This window comes from Schistocerca nitens, chromosome 3 (assembly GCF_023898315.1).
Source record: "Schistocerca nitens isolate TAMUIC-IGC-003100 chromosome 3, iqSchNite1.1, whole genome shotgun sequence".
Lineage (NCBI taxonomy): Eukaryota > Metazoa > Arthropoda > Insecta > Orthoptera > Acrididae > Schistocerca > Schistocerca nitens.
Window position 1 is genome coordinate 294,087,325 of NC_064616.1, and position 25,865 is coordinate 294,113,189.

Here is a 25,865-nt window from a genome sequence, read left to right on the forward strand (position 1 = left end):
TTTTATGCTCAAGAATCATGACTTTTTGCGGAACAAAAATCTCATCACTAAAATCAACACGGATTCCGCGAACAAAGAGACCTTGAGGAACTCACCTTGCTCTGTTCTTCCAAGAGATTCATAGCGCAGTAGACAACAGCTTTCAGATCGGTGCCGTGTCCCTTGACTTCACGAAAGCATTTTTTGACACCGCCCGCACTGTCGTTTAGTGGAAAAGAGTACGAGCTTATCGAGTATCGATCCAGACTTTGTTGCAGACAGAACTCAACACGTCGCTCTTAACGGAACGAAATCGACAAATGTAAAGGCAATTTCCAGAGTCCCCCTAGGGAATGTGATAGTACCGTTACTGTTTACAAAGTACATAAATGCTCTAGTAGAAAGCGTCGAAATCTCTTTAAGATTGTTCACAGATGGTACGGTTGTCTGTAAGAAAGTAGCAGCACTGGAAGACAGTATCGATTTGCAGAATGACCTGCAGGGGATTGATGAATGATGCAGGTTCTGGCAGTTGACCATGAACGTAAATAAATGCAACATATTGCGCATAAATAGGAAAAGAAATCCGCTACTGTACTATTACACTAGTGACCACAAATTGCTGGACACAGTCTCTACCGTAAATTATCTCCAGAGTGATCTTAAGCGGAATGACTACGTAAAACAAATAGCAGGAAGAGCAAATGCCACACTGAGATTCGTAAGAACAATCTTAAGGAAGTGTAATTTATTCACGAAAGAAGTGGCTTACAAGGAGCTTGTTCGACCGATTCTCGAGTATTGTTCGTCAGTCTGGGATCCTTACCAGGCAGGACTGATAGAAGAAATGGAGAAGATCCAACGAAGAGCGATGCATTTCGTCACGGGTCAGTTTAGCCAGCGCGAAGGCATTACACGTACTACTGAAATTTCGAGTGAGTGCCTTCCGGGGAGAGTCATATTACTTCCTCCCACACACATCTCACGACATGACCACGACGAGAGAACTCGAGAAGTTAAGAGCCAATACAGAGGTATACCGACGCTTACCCACGCTCCATTCGCGAGTGGAACAGGGAAGCGGAGATCAGTTAGTGGTACCAGAAGTACCCTCTGCCACTCACCGTTAGATGGCTTGCGGAGTATAAATTAGATGCCGATGCAAATTAACTTTCCGGAACACGAATTTGAAACCTCTGAGACAGCAGAAAAGTGCTCTGCCAACAAAGCCAAGCGGTCATCTTTGTTTTATGACTGTGAAACGAATCTACTGAAATAACCTCAAATTTTCGAACAATTTCTACTTTTGGGCTACCGACGTATGCAACACTGTGGGGGAGCTTCCTTTGCGGAATTACGGTGCGCCTACCTGATAATTGCTTACGTGTAAGCACAAGTAGTTTTTCATTTTTGGTTCGGATCTCCGTTAAACTGCTGTTTACGTAAGTTCTTCGCTTACGTGAGCGGACTCAGAGACAGTGTGACATCCCGTTGCATCAAGTAGCATAAGAATCATGCGCACGTAGCAGCAGCACGGAGTTCCAGGCTGGGGTCGCCGTGTGCGCATCGTCGCCATCTATCCGCGTACGATGGAAGCTCCAGCACGTGCAGCACCGCGCGGAAGCGGCGTATTTCGTGCGCGTGACACGAATGCTTCACTGGCAGCAGTTCTGAGAAATAGCTTGGCATTATGTGCGTGTCCATTTAATGCCGTCGGAAACGGCACGTCTTGTGGACTACATCCGCCTCACACATGACGTGTTGCTGAGAACATCACGCAACGAGAAAGGAAGTACTCTGCATATGTAGTATGTATTTATTGGTCCAGCTTTATCATCCAACACAGATTGTATAGATTATATGGAACAGATTAAATGAACGTAATATGACTCACAGTCTCATATGATGTGAGTCTTATCTACGAATCTGCAACTAAAAACGATTGCTGATACAGAGAATCAATAATTCTTGTCATGTATATTATTTCTCAAGTCAACATCCCTTTTTCTTAACACAGGGCTGAATGAGGTATCGTTAAAATTATTTTATAACTGGCTTCTGACATTGCATACCGATTTTGCGCTGAAATTTACAATTTGAGCAAAATTTTAACATAAAAGGAACTTTTTAACTATCAGCAGATAAAAGGGTATCATGGATGACCAGCTTCATACCTATGTTTTACGAAGCTAACTTAATCACTAATAAGAGACCCCCTTTTCATATTATCTGATTACAGATACCATTCTATTTGTTTTAAAGCACTTCTTTACCGAATAATTCGTATACAGCATTGTCACATATGATATCCGTGACCACTGCAGTTGTCCATTCTCTTTGATCTTAAGCCTTAAAGAAAATGAAAAACAAAAAGTAGACTAAGATTAAATTCTTACGTCAAATACTGTTTAAACTGAGGTACTGTAATGTTCTGAAAATAATTATGTTCAGAATTATGAGCATGGAAATGTATGTATAAGGATGTATCATCAATTCATGATTATTATTACACTTCGTTCGGTTCATTTGTAAAGGTATTTTCTCTTCATCACCACAACTACCCATATCCCAACGACTACACTTATTCCAAATACTGTCATTATTTACAACTATAAAAGTGCAAAAGTTTCCTACGAGTCCCCTGGTACATACAAGAAATAACGCTAGGAACGTCTTCAGTTTAGTGTTATCCCTTAACTCGCAAGGTGACTTCCCTGTAACATGTACCGCGAGGTGGGGTATCTGGGATCCTGATGTTTAAAGCGAGATTTATGGCAAAAATCATTTGAAATTTTTAATTTATGCTATATAACATTTATTTTTACAATAATTTAAGTATTGTCTAAGTGCTTCTAGTGTACTTTATTGCACTAAACAAAGCCTGCAGAATTTTACTATTTATCACACAAAAGCACATAATTTTGTGTGGTTCTTTTAAATAGTACACATAAGTAGACTGAATTTTACATTCTGAAAAATTCTACAATTTCTGTAGCAAATAAATTTCCAAATAAAACTAAATTCCAGGGGTTAAATTTGCGCATAAAAATTCCACCCGATAGGTACAAAAAGAAAGTCTGTCAAATTGACATTCCTTGCTGGGAATTACATTTTTATCACCTCTCAGAACACATTCGATTTTAACGGACACTAACAAGTATTTCATTGAAGTAACAGACAGGTCCCCATCACAACTTTCCTGAAGTTCTTCCTCTGAATGATACTCTTGTTCGATAGCAGAACTGTGATCACTGGCTAATGTAAAACGGTCGTCTTTTTCGTTTATTTCTTGATCTATATCACTGACACCTTCCTCCATAGACCGACTAACAATTTCATCAAACTCGGGAAAGTTAAAAATAATGACACATTCGTGCCAACACAATTTGAGCTTTACGGTACCATACTGAAGAAAACAGGTACACAGTTCACGAGGCGCGGTCTAGGAGTCTCCAACACCTATCAATAACACGTGTCAACAATAAACACAGAAGGCGATAACGCAAGCGACACCAAAACATCGCAGACTTGGCAAGTTAAGGAGGGTAGGGGGAGTATAGAAGCATTCCACCACAACTGGTCTTGGAGAGCGAGTTCGAACATTTTCACCCGGTCTGAGAGACCACACCTCGTGAGTTAATGGTTAAGTACTTTCTCTGAGTAATTTATTATATTTTTTTTCTTGTACGCTGTTGCATGCTGTACGCCAGAGCGAATAACGCTTTCCTGGCGGCATGATGTTACAGAACACGTTTGGTGATGCAGTATTCTGATACACCATTTCTGCAGGGTAATTTTTTCCACCGTGTACAATCTCTAGGGATTGATCGATGAGAGGATACGGAACAAAAAAGGTCTAATGAACTTATGTCCTGAAATGCACAATTTCCATGCTAGAGACCATATATTCAATCGTAACAGGACCTGGAAGAGCAACTGAACGGAATGGACATGGTCTTGAAAGGAGGATATAAGATGAACATCAACAAAAGCAAAACGAGGATAATGGAATGTAGTCGAATTAAGTCTAGTGATGCTGAGGGAATTAGATTAGGAAATGAGACACTTAAAGTAGTAAAGGAGTTTTGCTATTTGGGGAGCAAAATAACTAATGGTGGTCGAAGTAGAGAGGACATAAAATGTAGACTGGCAATGGCAAGGAAAACGTTTCTAAAGAATAGGAATTTGTTAACATCGAGTATAGATTTCTCAGGAAGTCGTTTCTGAAAGTATTTGTATGGAGTGTAGCCATGTATGGAAGTGAAACGTGGACGATAAATAGTTTGGACAAGAAGCGAATAGAAGCTTTCGAAATGTGGTGCCACAGAAGAATGCTGAAGATTATATGGGTAGATCACATAACTAATGATGAGGTATTGAATAGGATTGGAGAGAAGAGGAGTTTGCGGCACAACTTGACTAGAAGAAGGGCTCGGTTGGTAGGACATGTTCTGAGGCATCAAGGGATCACCAATTTAGTATTGGAGGGCAGCGTGGAGGGTAAAAATCGTTGAGGGAGACCAAGAGATGAATACACTAAGCAGATTCAGAAGGATGTAGGTTGCAGTAGGTACTGGGAGATGAAGAAGCTTGCACAGGATAGAGTAGCATGGAGAGCTGCATCAAACCACAACAACAACAACAACAACATTTTGTTACAGAGACTGGGGTCTAATACGCGCTGTGCCATGCGGCCACAGTTACAGCATGGGCTGAAAATGGTTTCCATGTGCCTCAACGCATGCGCGACGCACCGCAGCATGTTCTGTCCCACTCGTGCACATCGGCCAGTTTGTAATTCTGCTGCCACCTCTTCAGGTAACTTGTCCAAAATGAATCAGTTGTGTTGACAGTTGTTTCTCTGGTGCCAGAAAGGACGCCGAGTAAAAACAGTTGCTATCATGGCTTCCGCTCGTGCCATTTTCCCAACAGTGCAACAAAAGAAACACAAGCGCCAGCAATAGTACTGACGATACTACCCGCAACAACAGTGGAACACTGCCGGCGTTGCCCAAACGTAGTCGGAATCACTGTATGCTCTGGTCGCCTCTCTCAGAAACAAACATGTTTGATTCCCCGAGCGCCACCCTGCTTGCAGCGCCACTATAATCACACATACTGCGCAACTGTTAACAAAAAATCGATACGTTAATTAGTTAATTAGAATTGCAGTTAGCCAATCAGGCAGGTTCTTTGTTGAATTTCAAGGACAACACAGTCGCTGGAGAGCGCAGAAAAATGGTCTACCTCAGGGAAGCGCCTTGGCTCCACTTCTCTTCAACATTTATACCAACAACCAGCCATTGACCCCAGGCACAAGGAGATTCTTATATGCAGATGACCTAGCCCTTGCTACGCAGAGCTCATGCTTTGAAAGAGTGGAAAGAAACCTGACGACAGCACTTAGAACACTGTCAAGCTACTACAATCGGAACCAACTCAGACCAAACCCTTCGAAGACACAAGTGTGTGCCTTTCATTTAAGGAACAGCGAAGCTAATCGTGAGCTACATATTGCATGTTCAGGCAATATCATCACGCACCTAAATACTTGGGAGTCACTCTCGATAGAACTCTGACATTCGAAACTCACTGCAAGAACACGAAAATGAAAATCTCCGCTCGAAACAACCTAATTCGCAAACTAGCGGGGACACAGTGGGGATCACATCCGCAAACTATTCGCTGTTCTGCAATGGCACTGTACTTTCCCACTGCTGAATATGCTTCTCCAGTCTGGTACAGGTCTTCTCACGCCAGACAAGTAGACATTGCTCTCAACGAAACCTGCAGGTTGATCACAGGATGCTTAAGACCTACCCCAACTGATAAGCTCTACTGCCTGGCTGGAATAGCGCCGCCATGGGTACGCAGAAGAGTGGCTGCCAACAAGGAGAGACTGAAAGTGGAACAGGACAGTGCCCATCTACTGCACGGACATAATCCACCACAGCAACGGCTGAGATCGCGAAAGAGCTTCCTGAGAACATCCGAGAAGCTCACCATTTCACCAGAGAAGGCAAGGCTGGAGTTATGGAAGAAGTCGACGCCTCACCTGCAGACGCCAGAAGCTGAAGACCTACCACCTGGACACAACGAGAGCTGGCTGGTGTGGAAATCTTTAAACAGATTACGATCAGGAGTTGGCCGATCCAGAGACAACGTGAAGAGATGGGGCTTCATAACAGAAGATACGTCCTGTGATTGTGGACAAGAACAAACCACAAGCCACATGCAAGTGTGTGCTGCGTTTGGTTTCCAACAACAATTGGACAATTAAATATTATATACTAAAAGTTAACAAATTCGTCTTTTACAGAAATGCTTTTCTTCCTGTAGCCACGCTGTATTTTGTATCCTCTCTACATTCGCTGTCGTCAGTTATATTGCTGGCTAAACAGAAAATTCATATACTACTTTTAATGCCTCATCTCCTCATTTAATTCCCTCAGCATCGCCTGATTTAATTCGATTGCATCCCAGTAGCCTTGTTTTACTTTCGTTGAATTTCATCTTATAAACTCTTTTCAGTACACTGTCCACTTCGTTTATTACTCTTCGATGTCTCCCACAGAATTACAATGCCACCGCAGAACCTCGAAGTATTTATTTCTTATTCCTGAACTTAAATTTACTTTTCTAATTTCTCCTTTTTTTCTGATTGCTCAGTGTACAGACTGAAATACATCTTGGATAGGCTACAACCTTTCCCCTTCATTCCTTCGACTCTTATAACTGCAGTCTGGTTTCTGTACAAGTTGTAAACAGCATTTCCCTCCCCGTATTTTATCCCTGATACCTTCAGAGTTTCAAAAAAGTTCATTCCAATCAACATTTTGGAGAACTTTCTTCAAATGTTATAAACGAAGGCTTGCCTTTCTTTAACCTACCCTCGAAGATAAGTCGCAGGATTAGTATTACAAGGCGTGTTCCTACAATTCTCCAGAACCCAAACTGATCTTTCCCGAGTTCAACTTCTACCAGTTTTTCCATTACATTGTTAATAATTCGTGTTCGGACTTTGCAACAATGACTTATTAAACTGATGGTTCGGTAAAATTCAGACTGTCAACATCTGCCTTTTTTGGAATTGGGATATCACTTTCTGCTTGACGTCTGAGAATATTTCGAATGTCTCGTATATCTTACATACCAGATGGATGGCTGAGGACCTCAGTAACTCAGATTGAAGAAAACACACGACATTAATAACCTCCATTTAACCTATAATAGCTCTTTGTAACCATGTCTACAGTCACGGCAGTGAGAGTTTCGAGAGAGCAGTTTTGAAGATGTGAAGGTTTTGTGAGACAAGGTGCTGTGTTGCACACTGGGGCATCGTCTCGGTCAAACAGAAGGCGGTCGCGCGTGCGAAACGGCGAAATAAACTAGAAGATTGATTGATCTGAAGCTTACAAACGTATTTTTCCTAAGACTTGCCGTACGGAATGCAAAAAGTGACGAAAAAGGCGGCAACGCGAAAGAAAATAAGTGCAAATCTGAATGAAACGGGTAATCATTTACTCCTTATATTCATAAATGAATGCATACTTGTATCATCTGTATTACTAAGCGAATATCCCGCAAACAAATCCAATTGCAGGTTGCCTATCTAACGGCTGTCAGGGGAACAAAAATTTGGTTTCCAATAATTCGCGTTACTGTCATAATGAAATCATTAAGTTTAACACAGGAAGAAAAGTATCACAGCCAGAAAATTTGTTTTTGTCTTGAGGTAATGTAACTGATAGTGCGCAAATACACGTACTTTATTCACGTAGTACTTCAGAATAGGGAATTACAACAAACTTTACACTGAATTTCAAACCCTTACGAAATTTTTTCTCTCTCACATATCCCCACACCCCCACAAAATGATGAAAGGAAAAAAGTTTATCACTTATTACATTTTCGCTGAGCATGCAGTAAAACTTTAGCATCACACTTGATGTTTTAAATTATTGCTCTTTAACAGCGAATCTACTCTCAACAACGTTTTCAGACAAGATCCACATTTACCAATGAATATCCCAGCAAAATTATATCATTGTACTACACGTACACTGAAGCGCCAAAGAAACTGGTATAGGCATGTGTATTCAAATACGCAAACAGGCAGAATACGACGCTGCGGTCGGCAACGCTTATATAACACATTATCAAGATTTCAGTGAGTGCTGTTATAGTCGGCGCACGAGCGACGGGATACATCATCTCCGAGGTAGTGATGAAGTGGGGATTTTCTCGTACAACCATTTCACGAGTGTACCGTGAACATCAGGAATCCAGTAAAACATCAAATCTTCGACATCGCTGCGGCCGGAAAAAGGTCATGCAAGAATGGGACTAACGAAGACTGAAGAGAATCGTTCAACGGGAAATAAGTGCAACCCTTCCGCAAATTGCTGCAGTTTCAATACTGGGCTATCAATAAGTGTCAGTATCCGAACCATTCAACGAAACATCATCGATATGGGCTTTCGGAACCGAAGGTCCACTCATGTAGCCTTGATGACTGCACGACACAAAGCTTTACGCCTCGCCTGGGCCCGTCAACACCGACGTTGGACTTTTGATGACTGGAAACATGTTGCCCGGACGGACGAGTCTCGTTTCAAATTGTATCCAGCGGATGCACGTGTATGAATACGGAGTCAACCTCATCAATCCATAGAGCCTGCATGTCAGCAGGGGACTGTTCAAGCTGGTGGAGGCTTTGTAATGGTGTGGGGCGTGTGTAGATGAAGTGACACGGGACCGCTGATACGTCTAGATACGACTCTAGCGGGTGACACGTACGTAAGCATCTTGTCTGATCACGTGCATCCATTCATGTCCATTGTGCATTCTGACGGACTTGGGTAATTCCAGCAGGACAATGCGACACCCTACACGTCCAGAATTGCTACAGAGTGACTCCAGGAACACACCTCTGAGTTTAAACACTTCCGCTGGGCACCAGACTCCCCAGACATGAACGTTATTGAGCATATATGGGATGCCTTGCAATGTGCTGTTCAGAAGAGATCTCCACCCTCTCGTACTCTTACGGATTTATGGACAGTTCTGCAGGATTCATGGTGTAATTTCCCTCCAGCACTTCAGACATTAGACAAGTCCATGCCACATGGTGCTGCGGCACTTCTGCGTGTTCGTGGGGGCTCTACACGATATTAGGCAAGTGTACCAGTTTCTTTGACTCTTTGTTGTAGTTCAGGAAATCCGACGTCATAAATAAATAGATGCTTGAAAAACTAGTTTTTGCGTAAAATGGAGCGCAAATTACCCAGACTATATTCATCCAGTGTTTCATAATGAGAACACTTAGCGACGTCCAACAAATATTAAGGATAATTTCAAATCTTTTCCAAACTTTTTCTCGCTTACATGCCTAACATCAAATATTTAACACATTAACTCATTTGTAAAGTAATCAGGCGTTTGACATACTTTTATACATGGGAGTTCGAATCTTTGATGACTCAGGAGTTTAGTTTAATGGTATATAGTACCACATAAGTATTTCTGTGTAAAACGTAGTTCAGTTGATATAATAATATGCTTCCTTGAACTCAGAGGGAGCAATTCTATACCATAATTAATCATATGCAGGGACTGGACCTGCACGTGGTAATAATATATTTCTGAAGAAACACTGAAGAACATTCTCGAATGTCGAATTATTTTCCTTTTGTATTCCTTGAATAGTCGATTAACGATACACAACTGGAATTAGTCAAGATTTTCGCTTCAATGAAAAGCATGTAACGATCCGAATTGTTGACAAAACACACGAAAGTAACTAAAGAAACGCTATTCAAAAGACCACAGTTCCTCGCGAGGTCGGAGAAACACGCCATAGACGTGTAGTTTGCTATTCATATGATATGACGGCTTTCATTGCTTCCTCGAAAAGAGTACACATAAAGCAACGGTTGGTCGTCATCGGAAGTAGTATTCATGTTTGCTGCACAGCAACTAGCTCACACATAACGAGCGCCATTCAACTGGATCGCTGCACGCCCATTAAACACGACCGACCGTGGCGTGGAACCCGCTCTGTATGTAATCGAGCTTTAAGGGTCAGAACAGCAGTCCGAAGTAAAACACAACATTTTCGTGGAAAGAACTCTGTTTATCCCCGTTTTAAGAACTTTAGTGTTTCCGTTTTATGACCAGCATCTCTTTCAACTAACCATTGTTCCCTCACCTAACACAAAATTTCCCTGAATAATACGCTAATTTGGACTATGTCACCATAGTTTCGACTTTGAAAGTCACAACTGAAGATTCATTACCACCAAAGCAAAGCTACAGTCAGTAATTGGTGTGCTTCTGTATTAAAACATTACAGTTCTCAATGAAGTTTAGAAATGCCGGTTACTTTCTGCGTCAATATTCCGCTGAATTTGCTTTCATCCTTAGATACTCTCACAATTTTTCAAACCGTAGAGCATCAGCGCTAGTACTATTGACGGTTTAGTTTTTTTTTCTAGCCTATACAGAGTGGTCCATTGATCGTGACCGGGCCAAATATCTCACGAAATAAACGTCAAACGAAAAGACTACAAAGAACCAAACTTGTCTAGCTTGAAGGGGCAAACCAGATGGCGCTATGGTTGGCCCGCTAGATGGCGCTGCCATAAGTCAAACGGATATCAACTGCGTTTTTTTAAATAGGAACCCTCATTAATATTACATATTCGTGTAGTACGTAAAGAAATATGAATGTTTTAGTTGGACCACTTTTTCGCTTCGTGATCGATGGCGCTGTAATAGTCCCAAGCATATGGCTCAATTTTAGACGAACAGTTGGTAACAGGTAGATTTTTTAAATTAAAATACAGAACGGAGGTACGCTTGAACATTTTATTTTGGTTGTCCCAATGTGTTACATGTACCTTTGTGAACTTATCATTTCTGAGAATGCATGCTGTTACAGCGTGATTACCTGTAAATACCACATTAATGCAATAAATGCTCAAAATGATGTCCGTCAACCTCAATGCATTTGGTAATACGTGTAACGACATTCCTCTCAACGGCGAGTTGTTCGCCTTCCGTAATGTTCGCACATGCATTGCCAATGCTCTGAGCCGGCCGCGGTGGTCTCGCGGTTCTAGGCGCGCAGTCCGGAACCGTGCGACTGCTACGGTCGCAGGTTCGAATCCTGCCTCGGGCATGGATGTGTGTGATGTCCTTAGGTTAGTTAGGTTTAAGTAGTTCTAAGTTCTAGGGGACTGATGACCACAGCAGTTGAGTCCCATAGTGCTCAGAGCCATTTTTGAACCCAATGCGCTGACGCATGTTGTCAGGCGTTGTCGGTGGATCACGGTAGCAAATATCATTCAACTTTCCCCACAGAAAGAAATCCGGGGACGTCAGATCCGGTGAACGTGCGGGCCATGGTATGGTGCTTCGACGACCAATCTACCTGTCATGAAATATGCTATTCAATACCGCTTCAACCGCACGCGAGCTATGTGCCGGACATCCATCATGTTGGAAGTACGTCGCCATTCTATCATGCAATGAAACATCTTGTAGTAACATCGGTAGAACATTACGTAGGAAATCACCATACACTTCTCCATTTAGATTGTCATCGAGAAAATGGGAGCGAATTATCCTTCCTCCTACAATGCCGCACCATACATTAACCCGCCAAGGTCGCTGATGTTCCTCTTGTCGCAGCCATCGTGGATTTTCCGTTGCCCAATAGTGCATATTGTGCCGGTTTACGTTACCGCTGTTAGTGAATGACGCTTCGTCGCTAAATAGAACTCGTGCAAAAAATCTGTCATCGTCCCGTAATTTCTCTTGTGCCCAGTGGCAGAACTGTACACGACGTTCAAAGTCGTCGGCATGCAATTCCTGGTGCATAGAAATATGGTACGAGTGCAATCGATGTTGATGTAGCATTCTCAACACCGACGTTTTTGAGATTCCCGATTCTCGCGCAATTTGTCTGCTACTGATGTGCGGATTAGCCGCGACAGCAGCTAAAACACCTACTTGGGCATCATCATTAGTTGCAGGTCGTGGTTGACGTTTCACATGTGGCTGAACACTTCCCCTTTCCTTAAATAACGTAACTATCCGGCGAACGGTCTAGACACTTGGATGATGTCGTCCAGGATACCGAGCAGCATACATAGCACACGCCCGTTGGGCATTTTGATCACAGCAGCCATACATCAACTCGATATCGACCTTTTCCGCAACTGGTAAACAGTCCATTTTAACACGGGTAATGTATCACGAAGCAAATACCGTCCGCACTGGCGGAATGTAACGCGTTTTTTTTTTTTTTTTTTTTTTTGTGGTGATGCTGAAGTCTGATCAACTTCGTTGATTTTTACTTCTGTAGGGATTGGAAGGGGTAAAAATTTTCTCTTTATTTATTTATTCTTCTTTCAGCTTTAGTTTGGGCACACAGAAGGGTCCTTTAACTCGCTGCTTTTGGTGTGTGTTTGAAAACATGTGTGTAGAATTGCTAAAGGACGATATGTCCTTAAATTATGGAGAATTACGTAGGAATATCATTTACGGAGGCTCAAATACTATCGCCTTCGGTACTTTATATTTGTGGTTGCGTAAGGGTTCTACCGCACCTACTGTGGTGAGTTGTGGTGTACTGTCACGTATAATGTCCAACTTCCGAAATAAGGTTCGTGCATTCTCCTTGACCTTGTCTGAGAGGTAAGATTCGCTTAAGGCTCGATGAATGTCATGATTTCGGATCCACCATTGGGCTCCTGTGATCCATCGTTGGCATCTGCTTTGTACAACCTGTAACTTCTTGTAGTTAGTGGCACACGTAGTACCCCAAGAGGTCGATCCATACAAAATAGATGGTTCGACTGTGGCATGGTACAACTGGAGTTTCGTGAGTTGGCTGAGGTATGAGCTCTTCAAAAATGGGAGGAGAGCTCCCAGCATTTTGAGGCCAGACGTCTTCTTCTCCATAATGTGATGACTATACAACAGTTTGGCGTCCAGATGCACTCCCAGGTATTTTACAGTTGTTGCCCAGGGAAGTGGCTGGTCTGATATCCGTAGGCGTTCATTGACGATGGGTCTCCGACGTGTGAAGACAATAACTTTGGTTTTCTCTGCATTGACCGTTATTTTGTTCATGTGGGTCCAGTGGTCCACTAAATCTAGTTGGCGCTGCATCCTTGTGACGAGGTGGTCCATTCTGGTGCCTGCAGTCAGGAGCGCTGTGTCGTCGGCATAGAAACTGGCAGTAACATGTGGCACCGTCGGGAGGTCGTTAATATATAAATTAAACAGCAGTGGAGATATGACCGATCCTTGTGGAAGTCCTTCAAGGACAGGCCGTGTTGTTGAATTCTTGTCATCAATGCGAACATATAATCTGCGATCCTGAAGAAAATTGTCGAGAAGTTTTAAATAGCAGTCTGGTAGGGGAGTGGTACGTCGGAGCTTGACGATCAAGTTGCGTCGCCATACTTTATCGTAAGCCTTCTCTATATCGAGAAATAATCCAATAGTATGTCGTTTCTTGTTGAAATTGTCTTGGATAGATTCCGTGATGCGCAGTAGTTGTAACTCAGCCGATAGCTTCGCCTGGAAGCCAAACTGCTCCGGTCGGATGATGTTGTGTGCCACAAGGATGTCCAGCATGCGTTTCAGTAGGACACGTTCCAGGACCTTTCCCAGCGTCGGCAGTAAACTTATGGGTCTGTAGCTGTCAGGGTGTGAGACATCCTTGCCAGGTTTTGGTATTGGCACTATTCTGGCAATCTTCCATGCCTCTGGGAAGTATCCAGTCCTGAGGCAGCTGTTCACTATCCGGGTGAGAAGCACAACAGGCTTTCTCGGGAGGTGTTTCAATTCCGTATTGCTGATTCTATCTGCTCCAGGTAAGGTGTACATGCTATACTTGATAATCCTCCAAATTTCCTCCGGCGTTGTCAGCCGGGGCATAGCGTTAGTCGGGGCGTCCCGAATAGCTTCCCATTCCGCCGCTGTGTCCTCCTCTGCACGGTGGAGTGCATCATCTCCATCCTCCGTGGGGGGCGTAGTCATCTGTTGTTGGTATGTATCCGCATACAGCTCTGCCTGCGCCAGTGAGTCGTACAAGAGGCCATGGGGTCGTCGAATTGCCCTTTTGGGGGGCTGTTGCTGTCTGAGACTTTTAACTATTCGCCATTCATCTTTGGTGCGTAATAGAAAGTTGTCCATTTTGAGTTCCCACGTGTGTTGCTTCCAGTCCTGAACCTTCCGCCGGAGTTCTCGGGTTAGTCTGTGAGTCTCCCGTCTATCGTCCGGATGGCGGTAACGGACCCATCGTTTCCGAAATCGATTGCGCCTTGCCTTAAGTTCCTGCAGTGGTGGTGGAAACTCGTCATAATTGACTTCTGGTTGCAGGCGCTGCGTGACTGCTCGTTGTTTCGCATTGTTAATCTTCTTCGTGAGTACTGCGACTGCCGCATCAATCGCTTCTCTGGTAGTAACAACCTGGGTTGGTCGCACATTGTTGTTGAGGTACGCTTGAAACTGCTGCCAGTCGTAAGTTCTTGTCGTCGGCAGTGGGAGTTGCAAAGTAGCCCTCTCTATGAGTCCTAACACCGGTCTGTGGTCCGACGAAAGATCATCCAGCGTCCGCAGATGGAGATTCGGGTTGATGTTCTTGATTATGGCGATGTCTAGAACATCAGGGTCTTGTGTCTGGACGTAAGGTATCCTCGTCGGTTTCCGTGGTCCATGGACGGAAACATGTAAATTCTCAGCCAGTGCAAACAACATATGTCCTTTTGGGTTAGTCTTACGGGAATTCCAGGCAACATATTTACTATTAAGATCCCCTCCAAGGAGGATCTTGTCGTAACCCTCTGTAACGGCGTAAAGATCTTCTGGGTGGAGAGGCTTCTTTGGGCTAAGGTAAGTCGCAATACAGGTAATGTTTCCGAGCGTCGTGTGGATTGTTACTGCCGTGGCCTCTAAAGTCTGGAGTTGGGGTAAACGTTCTTGGTGGTGACGAATACATTTTTTGATCTGAACTGCGGTCTCCCCACCCCGTTGGTCCCGTCTGTCCGTCCGGTAGACGTGCATGTTCCTCAAGCGGAGGTCGGTTGACTCGCGGAGATGTGTTTCGGAGACAAATGCTACGTCTATCTTGTGGCGATGTAAGAAGTCCGTGAATTCTATTTTCTTCAGTTTCAGGCCGTTGGCATTCCAAATGCAGAAGTTAAGATTCCTCGTGTGATGCCGTCTATCCATTTAGGGTGTTTGAAAAGCTGTCAGTACGCTTTCTACAAGCGAGAGGATAGACGTCAGCTTCTGCTGGAGGGCGGTGAGTAGTTGAAGAATATCTGTTGACGCTGGTGTAAAGGTGGTCGACCAGGCAGATGATGTCTCCGCTGGTGTTGGCGTCGGTGGATGGGCATGTATTGCTTCGGAGTACGAGCGCTGTTGTCTTGTCTGTCGTAGAGTCACTCTGGGTGCCGGTTGTGGTCGAGAGGCGATTGTTTCCACAGGGAGAGGTGCCGCTTGTTGTTGGGTGGCCGGAATCGCTGCCATGGCCGAGTTCTTAACAATTATAGGCCGTTGTGGGGTCGACTTCTTTGGTGCCCTTCTAGTATATTTCCGTAGGATTTCTTGAAATTTGGGGCAGCCACGGAAGGTCGCTGGATGTTTTTGTTCACAATTGGCGCACTTTGGGGCGCCGTCTTAGGATGGGTACAATTCGATGATTTATGGGATCCACCGCAGCGGACGCAGCGTTCTGGCATGCTGCAGTAGTTCGCTGTATGCTCGAAACGTTGGCAATGTCGGCACTGGACTGGTCCTTCTTTACTATTATAGGTTTCTATTATCACTCGTGTGTAGAGCAGGTATTTGACATCATAGATCTTGTCACTGTCTTTTCCGGATGGGAGGGTGACTCGGTACACAGGTTGTGGTATCAATTGTTTCGTCTTCTCGTCGCGTTCCTTAAATTGGTAGACTTGTAGCACTTTGAAGCCTTTTTCCTTGAGGGCATAGTAAAGTTGTTCTTCGGTAACTTCTGCCGGAAGGCGTTTGACAACTACTTTCAGTTCCCTGTCGTCTGGTGCTTGATGCGTAAAATAGGAGAAGCTGTGGTTCGTGAAGAATTTTATTGCACGCCTTTGGTCTTCGAAGGACTCAAAGTGGTATTTGATGCGGTCCTTTTGGTATATAGCTTTAAGGTTGCCCTCTAGAAGTCCGTTGAGCGTTTCATTGAGGTGAACGTAATCCTTTGTGTAATAAATTGTGACTGGGGGCACTTTGCGAAGCACATTCTTGTCTCTGTCCACTGCTTCTGCGGCATTAGAAGTTTGTGCCTGCGGCTTGTTGGTGGTTGATGGAGGCGCAGCTTTAGGTGTCAGTGGGGCGAATCGGTTCGTTGTGGGGATGGTCTCCGTTCGTCTCTTAGCCGGGTTGGCTAAGTCCTTGGTTAATGCGTTGCTTCTGCGCCGTTTGTTGTGTACGAGCGTAAAGTCCCCCTCTGCGTGTGGGGAGTCGTTGTCGTTTTCCGCTGGAAAGGCCGCTGCCATCTCCGCGTCGTCGACCGTTTGGTGGGAGTGCTGTGATTCATCTGAGTCCACAGATGGAGATGCCAGACAGGTGTCGTTATCCTGCTCTTGCGTGTCCCGTGAATAGCGGATAAGGCGTTGTATGTCCTTCAGCGTTTCTTTGTCCTCCTCCCGACATATATCGAGTCTTCTGGCGTAGTCCTGGCGGCCGTCTTCATTGCTGCGTCCGTCGTGATGTGATGTTTGGCCGACGTCCGAATACGGTTTCGTCGTGTGGTGTGTAGTCTTCTGCGGTCGAATAGCGCCTGTCGATCGTCGTTCTATCCTGTCATGAACCGGTGCCGTAGCCTGGGTCGTCAACCTGTGATCCGTCCTGTGTGGAGCGGCCGCTGGAGCGTCCGGCGGGCCAGGCCCAACCGACCGACCGACCGACCAGCGGACGACTCCGGCGCGTCCGAGGCGGCTGCCCCGGCCGCGCACGCATCGTCCTCGCTCGTCGGCATCGCGAACTCGACTGTGCTGGGCGATAACCCGGAATGTTACGTGATACCACGTACTTATACGTTTGTGACTATTACAGCGCCATCTACCACAAAGCGAAAAATGTGGTCCAACTAAAACATTCATTTTTTTTACGTACTACACGAATGTGTAATAAAAAAATGGGGGTCCCAATTTAAAAAAACGCAGTTGATATCCGTTTGACCTATGGCAGCGCCATCTGGTGGGCCAACCATAGCGCCATCTGGTTTCCCCCTTCAAGCTAGACGAGTTTCGTTCTTTGTAGTTTTTTCGTTTGATGCTTATTTCGTGAGATATTTGGCCCCGTCACTATCAATGGACCACCCTGTATACTTCCTTATTGGCCCTCTACAGCTAATTACAACTGTCTACTCGATGCTGTAGCCTAGCAAAGGCACACTCATGATCATATTTGGCAGAATAACGGCCAAAAAATTTCCAGCGTCGGCATCAGATACCCTCTAAATCCGTCGAGCATTCCCGAGTCCTATAATGCGCTCGAATTTTGGGGAAATCTCGCTAACACACCCATCTCAACCTCTTAAAATTACTCTCCGGATTGAAATCCGAATCTAGTAATTACACTGCTGACCATTAGGTTGCAGTACCAGCAAGGATAACAAATAGCGAAGTTTTACTTAGCGTGCATATACACCATAGTACGAAGAATACATTATTAAATTTGTAGATAATTTCAGGGCATAAAGGGGGGCAAAATTAGTACACGGAACTGTTACTTCTGACAATAGTTCTCACCCAACTGAGCGTAGAGTTGGACTGAGTCTGTATGACATACGGGCACGTTATTCCATGCTGCTTCATCTCTCTGACAGAGTTGATGAGTCGTATTCCTAGGGGAGCTGGTGGCGCGACAGTCCCTCGGCAACCACTCACCAGATCTTTACAGTGGGTGAGAGGACAAGAGAACTTGTTGGCCAGGGAAACAGTCCAACATATTCTTTATCGAAGTAGGTCAGGAAACACAGGCAACTTGGAAGTGTTGCGTTATCTTGTCTGCAGTATCGAAGATGACAAGTATCCACAGCTATTAAGGAATGCATTTTAGAACCCATGTTTACTACGAACTTTTTTCTTGTTTTTGTCCATTTTATCACCTCTGACAGTTGCCTACCCTACAATCTTAACAACAGCTTCGGTATATGTATTCCACTGTCTTAGGTATCAGAATGATTTTCCTTTTCCGACTTTCGACTCTGTCATTTCCGGGCCTGGGTCCTTTGCATCAAATCGATACATTTACCATCCTCCAGCATCCCTGAAAGTTTGTATCATCACGGAATCACCCTGTATAAACAACAGAATCTTCACAGGTTATTGTGCTAGTGTGCCTTCCGACTGGTACACATGAGTAGAAAAGTGAGGCGATATCATCCGTGTATAGTGTTGCTGGATATTTAGTCCGTAAATATGCGTCAGTCTCTAACCATCGTATAAGGGTCATCTTTAGTCTTTTAAGAAGCGAATTTGGGTGTTCTTGGAGTAGTGTATTTATTATAATATGGGAAGAAAAAGTCGTTTTTCTGTAGAAACGAGTACGTTTCCTTTTGATGACTTGTTCGATGAACAGTTGGCCTGAATGTTAGTATACTTATGTTTTGAGAGTGTCTAAGTGTTTGTCAGCGCCCATTGACCACATTTCACAAAATTACAAGAGTCAGAAGTGCGATGACGCGCCGAATTGTCAGCTTTGCTTGTTCTGGTAATCTCATTGCTGAAGCGCAGTTACAGTTGATATAGCAAGCCACAATCCTAATTGAAAGCACAGGTCAATAGACCTCTCAGTTCGTATCTTTTCTATGGTAAGACCAAAGGTATTTGTCTGAGTTGTACCAAGTCAAGCCCGTGCCTCCAGTTGCGAGTTGGCGGTTGGGGAGCTTAAGCTTTATAGCGAAAAGAATTGCTTGGCTATTGTTAGGATTGATTTTCACCTTCTAGATAGTGCACCACTGTGTGCTTTTGTTTAGATTTCTCTGGAGGTGCCTAACAATAAAGTTTCGGTTGTGGCAACGCTTGAACAGGACACTGTTATCAGCGTACAGATCGAGTTCCCTCCTGTCTGTTTAGGTAGGTATGCTGTTTGTGTAGGCAGAACACAGCACGGGTCCCAGAATCGAGTCCTGCAACACCCCAGCCATTAAGGGCTTTGTACTGCTGCAATGATTGTCAGCCCTGACGAAAAGTCTCCTCTCCTCCAGGAACGATTTAATCATCTTTAGCAAACGTCGTAGACAATCTATCGAACTGACGAGAAACCCGTTGCGTATATTCTTCTTGTATACAGAATGTAGACGGCTTTACATCTACGTACTTCGTGTGGTCGCGCTGAAAAGCCAATCATTGGCATATCCAAGCATTTACGAGTAGTAACCAAAACTTCATGTCAGTTTGACGTTTGTTGCTTACTGCCTTCGTAATGTTGCAATTGTGCTGGCTAGCAGTGTGCCCATGACAGCTCCTTTATAGAGCTAGCAGTTATTCATTACGTTTTGTTATTTAGTCCATTTTTTAGAGCTCATAAGAAGACTCCTGATGCAGACTAAATGCAGTGTTACTGAAGACTATCCGAAAATTACCTCGAGCAATTAAACAGAGAACCGACTCGTGGAGATAACATCTTGGACGTACTGATAACAAACAGACCCGAACTTTTCGACTCTGTATGTACAGAACAGGGAATCAGTGATCATAAGGCCGTTGCAGCATCCCTGAATATGGAAGTTAATAGGAATATAAAAAAAGGGAGGAAGGTTTATCTGTTTAGCAAGAGTAATAGAAGGCAGATTTCAGACTACCTAACAGATCAAAACGAAAATTTATGTTCCGACACTGACAATGTTGAGTGTTTATGGAAAAAGTTGAAGGCAATCGTAAAATGCGTTTTAGACAGGTACGTGCCGAGTAAAACTGTGAGGGACGGGAAAAACCCACCGTGGTACAACAACAAAGTTAGGAAACTACTGCGAAAGCAAAGAGAGCTTCACTCCAAGTTTAAACGCAGCCAAAACCTCTCAGACAAACAGAAGCTAAACGATGTCAAAGTTAGCGTAAGGAGGGCTATGCGTGAAGCGTTCAGTGAATTCGAAAGTAAAATTCTATGTACCGACTTGACAGAAAATCCTAGGAAGTTCTGGTCTTACGTTAAAGCAGTAAGTTGTTCGAAACAGCATATCCAGACACTCCGGGATGATGATGGCATTGAAACAGAGGATGACACGCGTAAAGCTGAAATACTAAACACCTTTTTCCAAAGCTGTTTCACAGAGGAAGACCGCACTGCAGTTCCTTCTCTAAATCCTCGCACAAACGAAAAAATGGCTGACATCGAAATAAGTGTCCAAGGAATAGAAAAGCAACTGGAATCACTCAACAGAGGAAAGTCCACTGAACCTGACGGGATACCAATTCGATTCTACACAGAGTACGCGAAAGAACTTGCCCCCCTTCTAACAGCCGTGTACCGCAAGTCTCTAGAGGAACGGAGGGTTCCAAATGATTGGAAAAGAGCACAGGTAGTCCCAGTCTTCAAGAAGGGTCGTCCAGCAGATGCGCAAAACTATAGACCTATATCTCTGACGTCGATCTGTTGTAGAATTTTAGAACATGTTTTTTGCTCGAGTATCATGTCGTTTTTGGAAACCCAGAATCTACTATGCAGGAATCAACATGGATTCCGGAAACAGCGATCTTGTGAGACCCAACTCGCTTTATTTGTTCATGAGACCCAGAAAATATTAGATACAGGCTCCCAGGTAAATGCTATTTTTCTTGACTTCGATACAGTTCCGCACTGTCGCCTGATAAACAAAGTAAGAGCCTACGGAATATCAGACCAGCTGTGTGGCTAGATTGAAGAGTTTTTAGCAAACAGAACACAGCATTTTGTTATCAATGGAGAGACGTCTACAGACGTTAAAGTAACCTCTGGCGTGCCACAGGGGAGTGTTATGGGACCATTGCTTTTCACAATATATATAAATGACCTAGTAGATATTGTCGGAAGTTCCATGCGGCTTTTCGCGGATGATGCTGTAGTATACAGAGAAGTTGCAGCATTAGAAAATTGTAGCGAAATGCAGGAAGATCTGCAGTGGATAGGCACTTGGTGCAGGGAGTGGCAACTGTCACTTAACATAGACAAATGTAACGTATTGCGAATACATAGAAAGAAGGATCCTTTATTGTATGATTATATGATAGCGGAACAAACACTGGTAGCAGTTACTTCTGTAAAATATCTGGGAGTATGCCTGCGGAACGATTTGAAGTGGAATGATCATATAAAATTAATTGTTGGTAAGGCGGGTACCAGGTTGAGATTCATTGGGAGAGTGCTTAGAAAATGTAGTGCATCAACAAAGGAGGTGGCTTACAAAACACTCGTTCGACCTATACTTGAGTATTGCTCATCAGTGTGGGATCCGTACCAGATCGGGTTGACGGAGGAGATAGAGAAGATCCAAAGAAGAGCGGCGCGTTTCGTCACAGGGTTATTTGGTAAACGTGATAGCGTTACGGAGATGTTTAATAAACTCAAGTGGCAGACTCTGCAAGAGAGGCGCTCTGCATCGCGGTGTAGCTTGCTCGCCAGGTTTCGGGAGGGTGCGTTTCTGGATGAGGTATCGAATATATTGCTTCCCCCTACTTACACCTCCCGAGGAGATCACGAATGTAAAATTAGAGAGATTAGAGCGCGCACGGAGGCTTTCAGACAGTCGTTCTTCCCGCGAACCATACGCGACTGGAACAGGAAAGGGAGGTAATGACAGTGGCACGTAAAGTGCCCTCCGCCACACACCGTTGGGTGGCTTGCGGAGTATAAATGTAGATGTAGATGTAGAAGAACGTAAGTGGGAGTGCTTTTTAGAAGTGTGAGAAGAAAATATGCCTGAATTCAGCGATGTGTGGTTAGCCCAAGCTGAGGTGAGAATACGGCATTGTTGAAAAAAAGACAGTGAACGTTGATTTTGTTTCGTCAGAAAAGGCTACCGCTATAGACGCCAAACCTATTGCCAATTGTTAACTCGAGCCAATAACTATTAAAGATAGAAATATGAGGGAAACTATTTATTGCCTGTGCCGCAGTAATATGTAAATATTATTTTGGCAGTAGCACCAAAAACAATAGACATCTGTAATATGGAACCATCATTCCAAAATGTACACGAATATGCATGAACTATTATTCAATGTCTGGTGTGTGTTAGGTCAGGGGAAATTGGAGAATTCGGCACCCTAAGCCATTTTGACTGTAACCTTTATTCTATAATACCTAGAGGCTCTAATTTTCGTATAGCATTAGCCGCATGTTTTTATTGTAACATATCTTAAAACCATAAATGTACGGTTACACGTTTTAAAAAGAAACTGCCAATTATGACATCTTTGCATTGCGTCATTTTAGAGGACCTGCCGGGTAAAATGATGCAATAAGTGAGGTAAACTGGCGCAAGGAATTCCACACATCTTATAATACAAAATATACGTATTGAATATTATGTTTATTAAACAAAACGCTCAACAACATAGTTTACAAAAGGAAAATAGCGAAAATATCAGCTTAATTAACTGTAGAACAGACACAAAACAATGATAATAGTTTTCTTATAAAATAACGACAAAATGAAGAATAAGACTCAAGCATAAGTGTATTTAGTAACTGGTGTCTTGCTTCCTACAAAACCACTAACGCTTCTTCAGACAGCAGTCACAGTTACAGTTTTCAGGACTGTCCCACCCACTGCATTGAGAATGACACTATAAAGCACAAGAAATACACCGGCACCGTTTCTCACCATCTTTCCCGAATTCACCACACACTATGCATAGGTCTCTGGTATGTTGTGCTGGATGGCTCTCTGTCTAATAGAAGTCCCATTATGAACAGCACTGACAGTATTTCTTAATTTGTCCAAGAAGCTCTCTCTCTGTTTTACAGGTGTACGTCCTCGGCATCTGGTCAGAGGAACCCGTTCCTACAAAAATGATGCACTATGTCGTTTTGACTTTCATTAAACATACACTAATATATGTCATTTAGCTACCAACATTCATTAGCGTGAAACTGAAGTGGGATAAAATGACCCACTCGGCCTCTGTGCGTCAAATTACCCCACCAAGCATGGCTTATATAAAACTACAGTTCCACGCTCGCGGTTAATGTGCAAAGACAAGAATAACAACAAAAACTTGTATTTTATCATAACAGGAAATGGCTCAAGTCTTAGAAACTAGAGATCAAATATTAGAAGAAAGAAAGACAAAACACACTCTTGTTTCTAGCGCCGATAACTGGCAAGTAACGGTTCCCACGTTCTGTATACTTATTTGTAATTAAGCAGCATGAGGAGGCACCGATCAGATAATTCTAGCTCTCACAGTTAAAGACATATTGACGTGCCTCATTCTACACGCTGCGCCAAATTCCCCCACTCTCCCCTAATCTTTGTGTGTTAGTAATTAGTGAAGCAATGAGCAACGCAAAGTGTGTAGAGCAGTAAGTAGTTACATGTCAGTCTCAACTATCTTAATATTTTTGAATTTTCTACGATTTGGCTACTTATGTGTTACATGCGAACATTGTCGCTAGTGTGTGACCATTTATGGATACGCTCGCAGGACGTGAAGTTCAATAAATACTTTGTTTTATAATCAGTTTACATAATAGTACAAAAATTTGTTCACATGCGTAGTGAAGCCACTAACTTTTTTGCTTTCATGGATAGCTCGACTGAAGGAAACCGAAGAACTCATGCTTGACTTCCTGTGGAGATAATTATCTTGTGGTCGTTGCTTTTCCAGGGTTGCTGTTCCACAGTTCCATTATATACTTAACGTGATTTTTATCTTACAAATAAGAAAACTGAGTAATATATTCTTATTATTTTTCCAAACAAAAAAAAGCACAAGTGCAGTGAAATGCAATATCTCTCTGTTCCAGTGTCGCCACCTTCACGCTAGGTAGAAACTACCTTGAAATATACGCCCATCTGTAGCTTGTCGCGTCCCAGACGTGAGTATAGCTTGTGAATTCGCCGACAGGGTTCGGGAAGAATGGAAGTAGTCGGTCAGTCTAAGTGAGAGGGGATCTTTGAACTGAGTATGTGGTTAAAATTCCCTTATTACAACTGATTACAACTTCTTGCTTTATTTAGAAAACAGTATCAACTCCTGATATACTTGTTCCAAGGAAATATACCCACGAAAAGACCAAGTCTCTACACAGAGATGGTGACTAACTAACGCCGTTGCGTCTTCTTAAAATGGAATTGTCAGCAATAACTGGGCACGCATCTAAGATACGACATGCAGAGGTCCCTAGCTAAGCGAGAAGGATTTCATCAGCTGCGCTGGAGCTATTGCAGATAACTCTGCTTAGCCCTGCCTGGCTACTCTTTTCGGCTCCCCCTCTGACTCTATAACAGACCTCTCGGTGCGTCGTGATTGCGAGCTTTATTCAGTTTTCCCCTTTACCCACGCCAGTCCCTGGCAAAGCCTGTTATCGACGAGCACTCATGATCTCATTGGCTCTAATTATCCACTATTCTTCGGAGGCTGTTTGGAGGGAGGGAGGCATTTCTCACTAAATGATGTCTTAGGTCTGCTATAGGCCTTTCATGACATACAGATGCCTCTTCCAAAGACTTGGTCCAATTATATCTGTCTTACCCTTACTGTTTGTCTGCAATAACATCACTCTTGTTTTTAAAAGTTATACTGCTATCGCTAAAAGCGACCATCGCTACCCAGACGCCTTTCATAACTATTTTTCCACAATGCGTTTAGGAACCTCTGACATTTCATGTAGCTCGCCTCCAAGCTTTGGCTGTTTCTATGCACCGCTGACCAGTATCTCTTAGTAATGGGACAAAGTGGGCAAGAGGACAATTTGTTAATGTATGCTACATATACAAGGGGCAAGTATACATTCAGGGGCAAACCTATTGTTCTCTTTTTGATTGACAGGTCCTTTACCTTTGTTCTGCTAAGAGGATTATGAAAGCCCTGGGAATAATCAATCCTTTTCATTGACAGCTACTTTACCCATTGTTTTGTTAAGTGGGTTTCCAAGGAACCTCCATCCCTCACACACCCACTCCTGCCCTCCTGCCCCATCTCTCTGGGAATTCCCGTTGCTGATACAAGCACATTTTTTATATCAATTTGATTGACTAATTAATTAAATCGATCAATTAATTAACCTACCATCTGGGAAACCTCCCCTCCTCCACCTGGAAATTGGTGGGAAAAGACTGTTGATTGGCCATTTGGTGAGAAATCGATTGCGATGTTGTTTAAACAATTAAGGCAATGTATGCAACAGTGTTTATTTAAACAATTTATGTGATACAAGGTGCTGTTTCGGATGTAGTTCATTTATTTAATTAAAGAATTTGTCTAGAAATTGACTGCAGTATATGGATTACTTTTTATTTAAACAATTTACACAATACAAGGTGGTGTGTGGAATATATTTAAAGAATTTGTCAAGAAATCGATTGCAGTACTGAATATTTAAACAACTGCGGTGCTTTTTTATTCTGATCACGCATGGAAACGCTGAGTAGGCTTTGTTTACATTTGTTGTCGGAGTCAGGGACGTTATTTTACTCACTTTTCGAAACACACGTTCGTATCTAACCACAGACAGGAAAATCAGAACAATTACATATCTAAAAGTTCATGACATATTTAGAAACCCACCGCCACTTTCTGCAGACAGACAAATTACTAGAATCTCCGTAGCAAACTATTTTGTACAGATCGAGAAACATAGAACAGTCCTATTGCACTGACTGTTAAACCCTGCAAAAGAGGTTT

At 43.4% G+C, this 25,865-nt stretch overlaps 1 long non-coding RNA gene across 1 annotated transcript in view; it reads left to right on the forward strand.

Moving 5' to 3' along the window:
* The first annotated feature begins 1,628 nt into the window (after nucleotides 1–1,628).
* LOC126249575 (uncharacterized) overlaps nucleotides 1,629–25,865 on the forward strand; it is a 68,496-nt gene continuing 44,259 nt past the window's right edge. The window contains exon 1 of the long non-coding RNA XR_007545615.1: nucleotides 1,629–1,787. This is a non-coding gene — a long non-coding RNA (uncharacterized LOC126249575). The remainder of the gene's footprint in view (nucleotides 1,788–25,865) is intronic.